General features: G+C 40.3%; 1 pseudogene; it reads left to right on the forward strand.

Moving 5' to 3' along the window:
* The first annotated feature begins 10,756 nt into the window (after positions 1 to 10,756).
* LOC103264261 overlaps positions 10,757 to 11,032 on the forward strand; it is a 102,085-nt pseudogene continuing 101,809 nt past the window's right edge.

Here is an 11,032-nt window from a genome sequence, read left to right on the forward strand (position 1 = left end):
CAGAGCCAGAACCATCCAGCTAAGCTGTTCCCAAATTCCTGATCCACAGAAACTTTGAGATAATAAATGTCTGTTGCCCTGTCACTAAATCTTGGGTTGCACAGCAAAAGAGAACTAATATAGGTTATTTCAGGTTTGGGGTTATTTCAAATAAAGGAGATATGAACATCTGTATACAAGTCTTTTTATAGATATATGTTTTTATTTGTTTTGGTTTACTATGTATTTTGACTCAGTTTTTATTTTTCCTTATGTTGTTTTCCATTCAAATGTTAAGTTGACCTGTCAAGGTTATCAGCTCCAGATACTCACTTAGTATTCCACACAATACTCAGCCCCATACTAATCAACAAGGGGATGACCAATATTTTGAATTGAGATAAATTGAGAGCAATATTAAGTAACTATATGACTTTCACTAGGTACCTAAGACAAGGGAGAAGGTGATTCAATGTTGCTGGTGGACATACTGACTGATTTTCTCTATCCCTAGCCTGTGAAAAACAAATTGATTTGCTCTAGGTTCAGGAAAGCAATGTAGTTTGGAGTTCATAAAGTCTTACCCCACGTGATGTGAGTTCTAATTTGAACACCGCACATAAATGAGGAGAATTACCCAATTCCATCCTGGTGAAAATCTGAAGTGACATGCTTCTCAAAGTGGAAATGAAACAATCTTGATAATATCATCAGACAGTGTCCTCTCTTTTTCAGCTGTTTGTGGGAGCTGACAATGGCGGTGAGAATTGCTCTTCAGATGTGGTTGGAGAGAGCAGGTAGAGGTCATAGAGAAATGCCTTGTTCAATGGTTTTTACTGGTTCCATTCCTTTATCTGGCATGGAGAACACTGGGCTTTTTAAAGGAATAGCACTACCTTAAAGAAATGTTTTGAGTATAGGAAGTGTTACCAAACTTCTCCACAATGTATTGAATTTATGTTAAGCATAATTACATCTATTAGTGAGAGATAGGAATTACTCCATAGCAGTTCTTGAGAGCTAGTAATAACATGAACTTTTCTAAAATATTAATGAGATTTTTCTGTTTTGCATTTTCTTATACAAATCTTGCTTCCATTCTGCCAATAATTTGCCTGGGGGAGATTTAGAATTGTTCAAATGGGAATGCAAAGAGAAAAAAAATAGTGTTAATATTCTGTGTTTGATAATCCAAAATGCAGCAAGTAGTTTTGGAGAAAAAGAGAGCAAAAGGATTTTCTAGACTCCTTTATCCCTTCCTTTAGAAATCCAAGGTTGGTAATCTTAGTCATACTGTTTTTGTTTTAATTTTTTATTTTAAAGAAGTGGGGTGCAATTCAGAGTTAAATATACAAATGTTCATTATTCAGGTACCCTTGTTCATACTGTTTTTTATAAGGGAGATCTCATTAACACAGGAAGACTGAGAAAACAAGTCCATTTTCAGCCTGGTTGATTAGGAAATGAAGAAGGCAGAGCAGAAGCAGTGAGTAGGGAAAACAGCAAGACTGTTGATTCCCTCCCTGCCTCCAGCATCCAACCTCAAAGCACTCAAGGACTTTAGAACTATCCTGGTAGGTATGTTTGAGCCTGAGGACCTCAGAGCTATTGGTATGCATCCCACCTTGCAAGTCTAGGAGAAGGTCTGCGTCGATCACTTTCAATATAGAAAAGAGCAGTAGAATGGAGGTGGTGGTAGAAAGCAGGTAGATGTTGGAGCCTGGATCCCACATCCCGGTAAAGGTATGGGGATTTAGTGAGAGCATCTCTGAACCAACAGCAAGCTTCCTAAGTAGAATCTCAGATCCATAGAAAATAGCCATGATCGTAGATGCCAATGGGAAAGAGATGCCATGAATTATCCCCAAAACACCAGTGAGATTCATGGGACCCCAACAATGACCAGATTTAGCAAGACAGCAGCCCAGTCACTCTAAAATGATCCAAAAGATGCTATATGAGTCCAAGAATGTTTCACTCAACTCCACAGAGCTACAGAAGATATGATCCTTTTCCCTGTCCTCATACCCCATCTTAAAGACAGGCAGAAGAAGATGCAGAACTCTGCACTTACCTGGTCAATAGTCAAACAAAAAATGAATAATTGAAGGACACAATTTAAATTATTAAACAAGACCAGAAAAGGATTAAAATGTCATTGCCCTTTTAAAATTCTTTCTGTTATCCAGTAAGGTGAAGCTTGTGAAAAATAATAAGTCAATTGTAGAAAAATCCAGGGGCTATTGTTTACTTCCATGCAAGAGCTGCAATGTCAATAAATTTGTGACCCTGCTATAGCTGTTTGTAACTGTATTCATTTGCTAGGGCTGCCACAACAAAGTGCCACAGGCTGGGTGGCTTTACATAACAGAAATTTATCTTCTCACAGTTCTGGAGGCTAGAAGTCCAAGATCAAAGTGTCAGCAGGATTGGTTTCTTCTGAGACTTCTCTCCTTGGTTTACAAGTGGCCATCTTCTTCCTCTTTTTACATGGCCTTTCCTCTGTGCCTATGGATTAGGGCCCACTCCAATAACCTCAGATAACCTTGATTGCCTCTTTAAAGGCCCTGTCTAAAACACAGTCACATTCTGAGGTACTAGGGGTTAGGACTTCAACATATTAATTCAGTGGAGGGTTTGCGGGGGTATAATTTAGCCCATAGGCTAACAGTCAGAAATCAGAGTTAAAATGTTATAATGCACCGGGCTCGGTGGCTCAGCCTGTAATCCCGCGCCTTTGGGAGGCTGAGGTGAGTGGATTGCCTGAGCCCGCGGGTTTGAGACCCGCCTGGGCAGCAAGACCTCATCTCTACAATAAATCAAAAAAAAATCAGCTGGGCGTGGTAGCACATGCCTGTAATTCCGGCTACTTGGAAGGCTGAGGCGGAAGGATCGCCGGAGCCCAGCAGGTTGAGGTTGCGGTGGCCAGGAGTGGCCACTGCACTCTAGTCTGGGTGACAGAGGGAGTCTCCAACTCAAAAAAAAAAAAAAAACTTATCATGCTTAATTTTTTTCTAATCTAAATAGTCGAGCGTATAACTTTGGAGTTTAACAACTCTGCCTCAGAAGTTTCTGCTTATGCACAGAAAGAAATTGATTCTTCATTTTAGGATTGATTGCTTATTACCCCTGACTAGAGAGTTTAAAAAAAAAAAATTCCTAGCCAAGAATGGTGGCTCACACGGTTAATCCCATCTGCTCAGGAGGCTAAGGCAGGATGACCACTTCAGTCCAGGAATTCGAGGCTGCAGTAAGCTATGGCCATGCCACTGTACTCCAACCTGGGTAACAGAGCAAGACCCTGTCTCAAGAAAAAAAAAATCTCAAACCCCATCTCAGACCTACTGAGTCTGCTCTCTGACTGTACTTTAAGAGGAAGAAAAGAGAAGAATGGTTAGAATGGTATCCTGAGAAGCCTGCTGCATACAGATTTCTGGAGATAGCTTAGTTTCTGTTATTTTCAAAGCCTGGTTCTCTACCTTCTTCCTGTTATTTTTCCATAGATTCCTCTTCTGTTTCTATTAGCCAAAGTTGATTCCTGTTGCTTGGAACTCAAGACCTGCAACTAACATAACCCCTTGGGAAGTAAGAGGGATAGCTACCTGGAATAGCCAAGGAAACAGGCACAGCCCAGGTTCAAGTAAACTATGGCAATTGGTAATTACCATCCCCTAATTAGTAACTTTTTAGAAATTTATTAGATATGCAATTACTGCTAAGAGATGAACTACAGTTTACTAAGAGACTTAGTCCTGAAGAACTATGTGTGAATTAGCAAATATCACCTTCCAGGAAAATACTTCTGGAAATGTTTCATTCATTCATTTCATGCCCTTTCTCCTTTTTCTCTCAGTCCAATTGCCAGAATTTTGACCATTCCCAGTGCTCTTGTTCTCAAAGCCCAACATCTGAGCCTAAAGACTATGTTCAGGCTTGAAAAGTTAGAACTTTAATATAACAGTCTGGAAATCCAAGGAAATAAGCAAAAGTTCTTTGAAGAAGCTAATAGACAGGAAATGACTGGAGGCTAAGTCAGTGATTACTATCCATCTACAGACCAACAGCAAGACATAGACACCATAGACACCTTTGCAGAGAGATGGAAATTAAATAGAAGAGAAATAAACCAGAGTCTATACTTACCCTCCCTCTTCTAGAGGATTCAGTGTAGGAAGTCAGCTGCCTGGACTCAAAGCCTGCAATATTCCCACATTTGTGCCCTGATTTGGAGCCATTTAGTATCAAAAATTGTGAACGATTAGGATTTTACCATACTTACAAGCTAATGAATAAACTTGCCACAGTTTCATAGATGCTGGCAGAATACAGCAAACTCCTGGGTCAAAACGAAGAACCTTATTAATCATAGTGATAGCAATAGCCAGTGTCAACATTTGCATATGTTCCTAAAGCTGAATTCCCACAGAGTGACATAAGGAAAGCTACCTTGCTCCTTCATGTATAGTTGATTACATTACAAAAGAGACACCTTGAGCTTAGAAAACCTGAATATTTTATGATGGACAGTGAGCCTACCTGAACTTTGCCCTAAAGGTAGACATTGTCTTATTATCCTGGTCGGGAAATAAATCTGCTTTTCATCCCAGAAGAAGTCACTGTCTTCCAAGCTTTTTACTCTATACTCAACCTTGGAAAGACAGTCTGGAACAAAGGCAGCCAGGGACTCTGTTTACAAGATGTGCATAGAGGACTGTGTCCCAAAAATCAGTACCTAATAATCAAGGTGCACATAGTTCATTCACTTTTCAGATAAGAAAAATGAAGGTCAGAGAAGTCAAGGAACCTATCCTAAGCCCCACAGTTATGTAATTGGAATTTGTACCAAGATCTGCATTTTTCCTTGGCCTCTCCCCACCAAACCACTCCCAAGACCTAAGCATATGTATTGTTTATGTTTATGATAAGCCAAAAATCCTGACAGATCCATCTAACAGGAATATTTCTATGAGCTTATCATGCCCTCCCAGGATGACAAATTTTCTTTCCTGAAAGGTATTGCAAAAGAATGAAATAAAACTTAATAAATGACCTTAGCATGCCTTCTCCAAAATGAGATGTGTTTACAGTAGCACCAAATTCTAACTATCAACAAAAAGGAGAGAGCAGACAAAAAACTGTTGTCCAAAGTGAGGGAATATCCCAGGAACCTGAATGGGGCATTTGTCTTCTGTTGTCCATCTTCAGAACTCGGGCTGCCAAAACTCTGTGAGGCATGATGGAAACTATCCTGGTTCTAGGTGGGTAGAAAAGAGGGAGTTGTCTTGTTTAAATCTAGGCAGATCTGGTAGCTTGTTTCCAAGATGGTTACCATCAATTTCATGCCTTCTTATATGTGCATTTCACTCCCTAAAGAGAGATAGTGTCTGTTCCTCTGCTTCCACCCCCCTCCCCCCACTACTCCTTGAATCTAAGCTGGACTTGGTGAATTCCTTAAATAATAAACTACAGCACAAGGGGCATTCTGGGACTTGCAGATTTTAAGACTAGGTCACAAGAAGCCCTGTGGTTTCTGTCCAAGTCTCTTGAAATGCCTGATCTGGGACAGTGTAAAATGTCTGACTACCCTAAGACTTGCCATGCTGTGAGGAATCACAAGCTGGCCACATGGAAAGAGATTGATAGCCAACAAGCCCCACATTACCAGCCATCACAGTCCATGCACCAGTCACATAAGCTAAGAATCCATATTATATGTTCCTGTAACAGTAGATGCCACAAGGAAAAAAACAGAAACTCAACCAACAGGTAGTACCAAGGTCCCATGCATCTCTGCCCACGTCTAATATGCCCTTTTTGAATTCCTGACCCATAATGACGTTCTTGCTTTTCTATGCCACTAACATAGTGTGTTAAGAAGCAATAGATAAGTGCAAAAATAGGGATGTTTAAAATACATGTTAAGTCATTTAAAAAAATAAGACAGGTAAATATTAAGAATAGATTGTAAGTTTATACTGTGAGCTGGTTAGAAGTTTAAATGGGCAATTAAACGTTAAAAATACATGTTTCACAAAGTTAACAAAATTAGATTTTCTAATGATGTTTGAAATCTTTCAGACACTGCTTGATTAACCCAAAGTTGGAAAAGTTATCATTCTAGGGTAATATACCTCAACCAAGAGCAATTTTGTCCCCCAGGGTACATTTGGCAATGTCTAGAGAACATGCTTGTTTGTCACAGATGGAGTAGGAGGAGTTATTAGTATCTAGTGGATAGAGGCCAGGGATGCTGCTCAATAAGTAATAATGCAGGCAGCAGCCTCCCACAACAAAGAACTATCCAGCCCAAACTGTCATTAGTGCCAAGGTTGGGAAATCTTGGACATCAAAGGCAACTATGTTAGAGTAAGGGGTTTGGCAAAGTCACAACTTCTTACATTTGAAAAGAAGTCTTTGTTATTTAAATTTTTTGGCCTATAAAAATGTTTGGCCAAGTGCAGTGGCTCACACTTGTAATTGCAGCATTTTGGGAGACCAAGGCAGGAGGATTGCTTGAGCTCAAGAGTTCCAGACCAGCCTGAGTAACACAGGGAGACCATCTCTACAAATAATTTAAAAATTAGCTGGTGTGGTGGCAGGTGCTTGTAGTCCCAGCTATTAGGGAGGCTGGGGTGGAAGGATCGCCTGAGCCCAGCAGATTGAGGCTGCTGCAAGCTGTGATTGTGCTACTGTACTCCAGCCTGAGTGACAGAGTGAGACTCTGACTCATAAATAAATAAATATGTATATATAAACAAATAAATAAATATTTATGTATATTGGAACATGTGGGTTTGAGTCTAATATAATATATCAAGATACACTCCTTTAGGTATTTGCCATTTTATTTGCAATAGGCAATGCACTGGCACTGTGGATTTCAAAATAAGTTTTCTGACTTCCTTTGTTTTCTTTTTTTGAGAGACAGTTTTGCTTGCTCTGTCACCCAGACCGGAGTGCAGTGTCACAATCATGGCTCATCACAGCGTCGAACTTCTGGACTAAAGCAATCCTCCCACCTCAGTTTCCCTAGTAGCTAGGACTACTGGCATGGGCCATCATGCCTGGCTAATTTTTTTTTCTTTTTTTTGTAGAGATGAGGTCTCACTATGTTTCCCAGGCTGGTTTTGACCTCCTAGCCTCAAACAATCCTCCCGCCTTGACTTTCTCAAGGGTTGGGATAACAGGCATGAGCCGCTGCACCTGGCAAGTTCCCTGACTTCTGTGAGCTGCTTTCTAATGTGGAAATCTACATGTCAATGATCACATTACTACGGGATAAGGACAGGAGTAGAGGTTGGACAATAGAACAAAGAATACCAACATAGGCAGGGGAGTTTCAGCTGCGAAAGGAAGGAGCAATGAGTTGCAACTACATGGGTAAGTAGGAATATTTCAGACTGGAGGCTGGAGAAAAATAGACTTTGTAGCAGGGAATCCACGTAAAAGCATAGCTGGTGTGTAAGTCTAATTAGTTTTAGAAAATAAATTGTACTTTCCTTTAATAGTATATGGAGTAATTAGGAGTTAGATCAAGAATCATTGAAAGCTTCTGAAAATTTGATTGGAAAAAGTACAATGACTGACCATTAAAATCTCCAAAAGAAAACTTAGGTAAAAGAAACAAGTTCTCAGAACCTAATTTCTTTGTGATCCAAAGATTAGAAATATAAAAAATAAAAAAACACAAAAACAAGCTTGGCTATAGCTAAGAAATAAAAGATTTAAAGCCGATAACAGCTTTTTACGGATACAAGGGCCGCATTACATGTAGGGGTAAAGAAGAAAGAGGTTTTATCTTTATCACCAACACGCAGAAAGCATTAGATGAAAAAACACACATTAAACTTTGGAAAATAAGTCTTTCCTTTGTTGTTTTCTAAAATCTTTTTCAGGTTGAAACAATCTTTTTTAAAAAAATTCCATTTAAAACCCAGGCGATCTTTATGATAAATAACTGAAAGTTTCTTATGCTATCACACGTCTTCAATTTTCCTACATTTTCCCTGTAGAGACATAAAAAAATCCCTGTGGGCTTCCGAATTTCTTAAGTACCTTAGTCACATAATATTCAATTTGAACTGGTATCACCTGTGAGCTTTTATGATTCAAAAATCATATGGTATGACATTTAAAATAGCCCCAAAGACTATCATAGCATTTCTATAATCATTTGCTACAGTCATGTATTCTAACACCCAAGAAAATGTACCTGATTTCAAAAGACACATTTCCCTTGGCAAACACCTGTTTCAAAGTGGAGCAAATCTTCTTACTTCACAGAACACTCTGAAAGCATAGAACATCACTGAAAGTGTTATGGGTTAACAAGAAACCAACACCAGAATCCCACTGCACCAGGCTGGCCTGGTTCTGCTTAACTCCAGTCTCTCTCCCAGGGCATTGAGTAACACTGTTTCCTAAAAATCAGTTGTTATATAATTATTTCAAAGTAGGTAAATGGAACTTATGCTAGCATAGCTAGTGCATGAGTGTCCTAAATATAAAATGCACGATGCAATGATCTCTATGCAAAAAGCAAAAGCCAGATCATCCCCAGGAGAGCCTGTTTAGATTGTTTCATCCACACATAGCTGTTTTCTCAAAGTGTAGTTCTTAGACCACTTGCATCAGCATAATCTGGAGTGTTTACTTAAGAAGCAGTTGACTTGTGTTCCTCAGATTTAGTGGACAAGAATCTTTAATTTGATTCTTAGGCATCTATAATTTACTAACTATGTCTTTATGTTAAAAGTTCAGCAAAATTTTGTTTAAGAAGATTACTTAATTTGTGTTGAATTCATTCAGTATATAAAATAGTACTGAAAATATATGTTTTAATTTCTGTAATTAATGTTATTGAGGGTTTTCAGACTGTATCTACATGATGGGATACGAACATTTGGGCGTAGGAGAAATGAACGATTGATGCCTTGCTTAGGAAATAAAATATTTCATCACATTTGTCAAAGTCAGTGAGCCATTAGGGGAAGAGTTAATAATGTGTCCTCAGTTCTCATTTAGAAGAGTTTGATGGGGTTGTTTTTCCACAGATAGAGACTGACTTCATAGCTCAAATTTCTCTGAAAAAAAATTTTAAGTTTTAAAATATGACTATAGCCCAGCCCAGGAAAGGAGATCTAATTTAACTTGAGAGCCAAAAAACATGAGGTACCAACTAGCATTAAAGGGACTAAGTGGGGGCTGTGAGTTAAGGTGGGAGGATTGCTTGAACCCAGGAGTTCCAAACCAGCCTGGGCAATATGACGAGATCTTGTCTCTACATAAAATCAAAAAATTAGCCAGGCATGGTAGCATGCACCTGTAGTTCCAGCTACTCAAGAGGCTGAGGCAGAAGGATCCCCTGAGTCCAAAAGGTTGAGGCTGCTGTGAGCCATAATCATGACACCACAATCCAGCCTGGGTGACAGAGTGGAACTCCAACTAAAAAAAAAAAAAAAAAAAGTGAAGTGTATTGTATTGAAAAGATATTTTTCAATTATACTATATATCATGTGAAAACACCAATCTTTAAATCGTACACTCAGATAGGTCTTCAGTATGCCCCACAATCCCTAACCAAGTGTTGCTAACACTTTGAGAGAAAGGGTGGGTGGAGGAAGGAGTTGATATATTCATGACTGAATGCATGAAGCGCACCTCCCTTCCATTCCATGGTCCAGGGTGGCCACAGTTCATTGTTTTTGAAGTGGATTCCCAGAGGAGCCAATCTGTGATAAGTGAGAGACCTCTGACATCCTAGAAACATATAAGCAGGGTCAGATTCCTCTTACTGCCATTCTGGGGTCATGAGCAAGATGAGTGAGCAGAGGAAATCAGAATGAGGAAGAGCCACAGGAGAGCAGAAGCAAGACAGAGACAGAGAAGAGATCCCAAGACCTCTGAAAGATTGGGGTTTTCCAGTCCCAGTTGACATTAGCTCTACCTGAATACCACGAGGAGTCCTTACAGTCCCCGAGATTTCTAAGCACCTACAATAATTCTGCTCTCCTTTCAGCTTATTTTAGTGGCCTTTTTGTTCTTGCAGCTTTGAAAAGTGCAACCGAGTATCTAAGAGAATGTGATAAATAATTGTGTGAACTTCCATATAAAGCATTTACAATGGGAATCTGTCTTCTCACTTGGTTTCATAAGTAGCCTTCTAAAATAACTTCTGGGTCTTTTATCAACATTTTGTTGCATATTGTATGAATAAGAACTACTTAGAGAGTGGGAAGGGATTTGGGGTTTGGGGAGGGGGTTAGAAAAAAAAGAACTACTCAGAGAAGATATTTAGACTCAACTCATACAGTCTTGACTTGGGTAAACATGGCCTTTAACCTGCTGAATTTCCTTCAAGAGATAAAAACTAACACCTACTAAATGCATTGCATATTGGAAAGATCTTTATGGTCATTTAGCCCTTTAATCTTCACAACTTCATTAGGTTCAGAATCAGAAAGGTCCATTGACCTCCTCAACGACCAAAGTTAGAAAATGGTCATGTCTGTACCATCATCCAGGCCTCTACATCCTAGTCCAGAACTCATTCTATTAGACCAGTGTCTGTCAAAAGATCAAATATGGCACCCGAGTATTTTTAACAGTCTATAAAGAAAAACATTTAAAATGTTTAAAGTTCCCTCCCCTCCCCTTTCTTTCTTCGGCTGGTCTGAAACTCCTGGGCTCAACCAATCCTCCTACCTCAACCTCCCAGAGTGCTGAGATTCCAGGCGTGAGCCACCGTGCCCGGCCTACAGTTACACATTTATTGAATATGTCACACAAAGAGGGGAGAGGAGGGCAGAGCGGCGGCTGCAGATGCGGGCCCGCCCCAGCCTCCCGCTTGGTGCCCGGTGGCTCGCGGGGCTCGGCGGCGGAGAGGCCTGAGGTCGCTCCTTGGGGGAGACCCGGGACGGGCCTTTCCGGCGCCGGTGCGTCCTCTGCCGGTGGTGCGCGGCGGCGCCCTGGCTGCTTCTGCTCCCGCTGCTTCCCTGCTGCGGGCCGCCCCGGGTGCAGGCGGGCGGCGAGAAGACCTGGGCCACCGCGACCA

The sequence above is a fragment of the Carlito syrichta genome, unplaced genomic scaffold, assembly GCF_000164805.1.
Source record: "Carlito syrichta isolate Samal-C Ts95f unplaced genomic scaffold, Tarsius_syrichta-2.0.1 Scaffold305638, whole genome shotgun sequence".
Taxonomy (NCBI): Eukaryota; Metazoa; Chordata; class Mammalia; order Primates; family Tarsiidae; genus Carlito; species Carlito syrichta.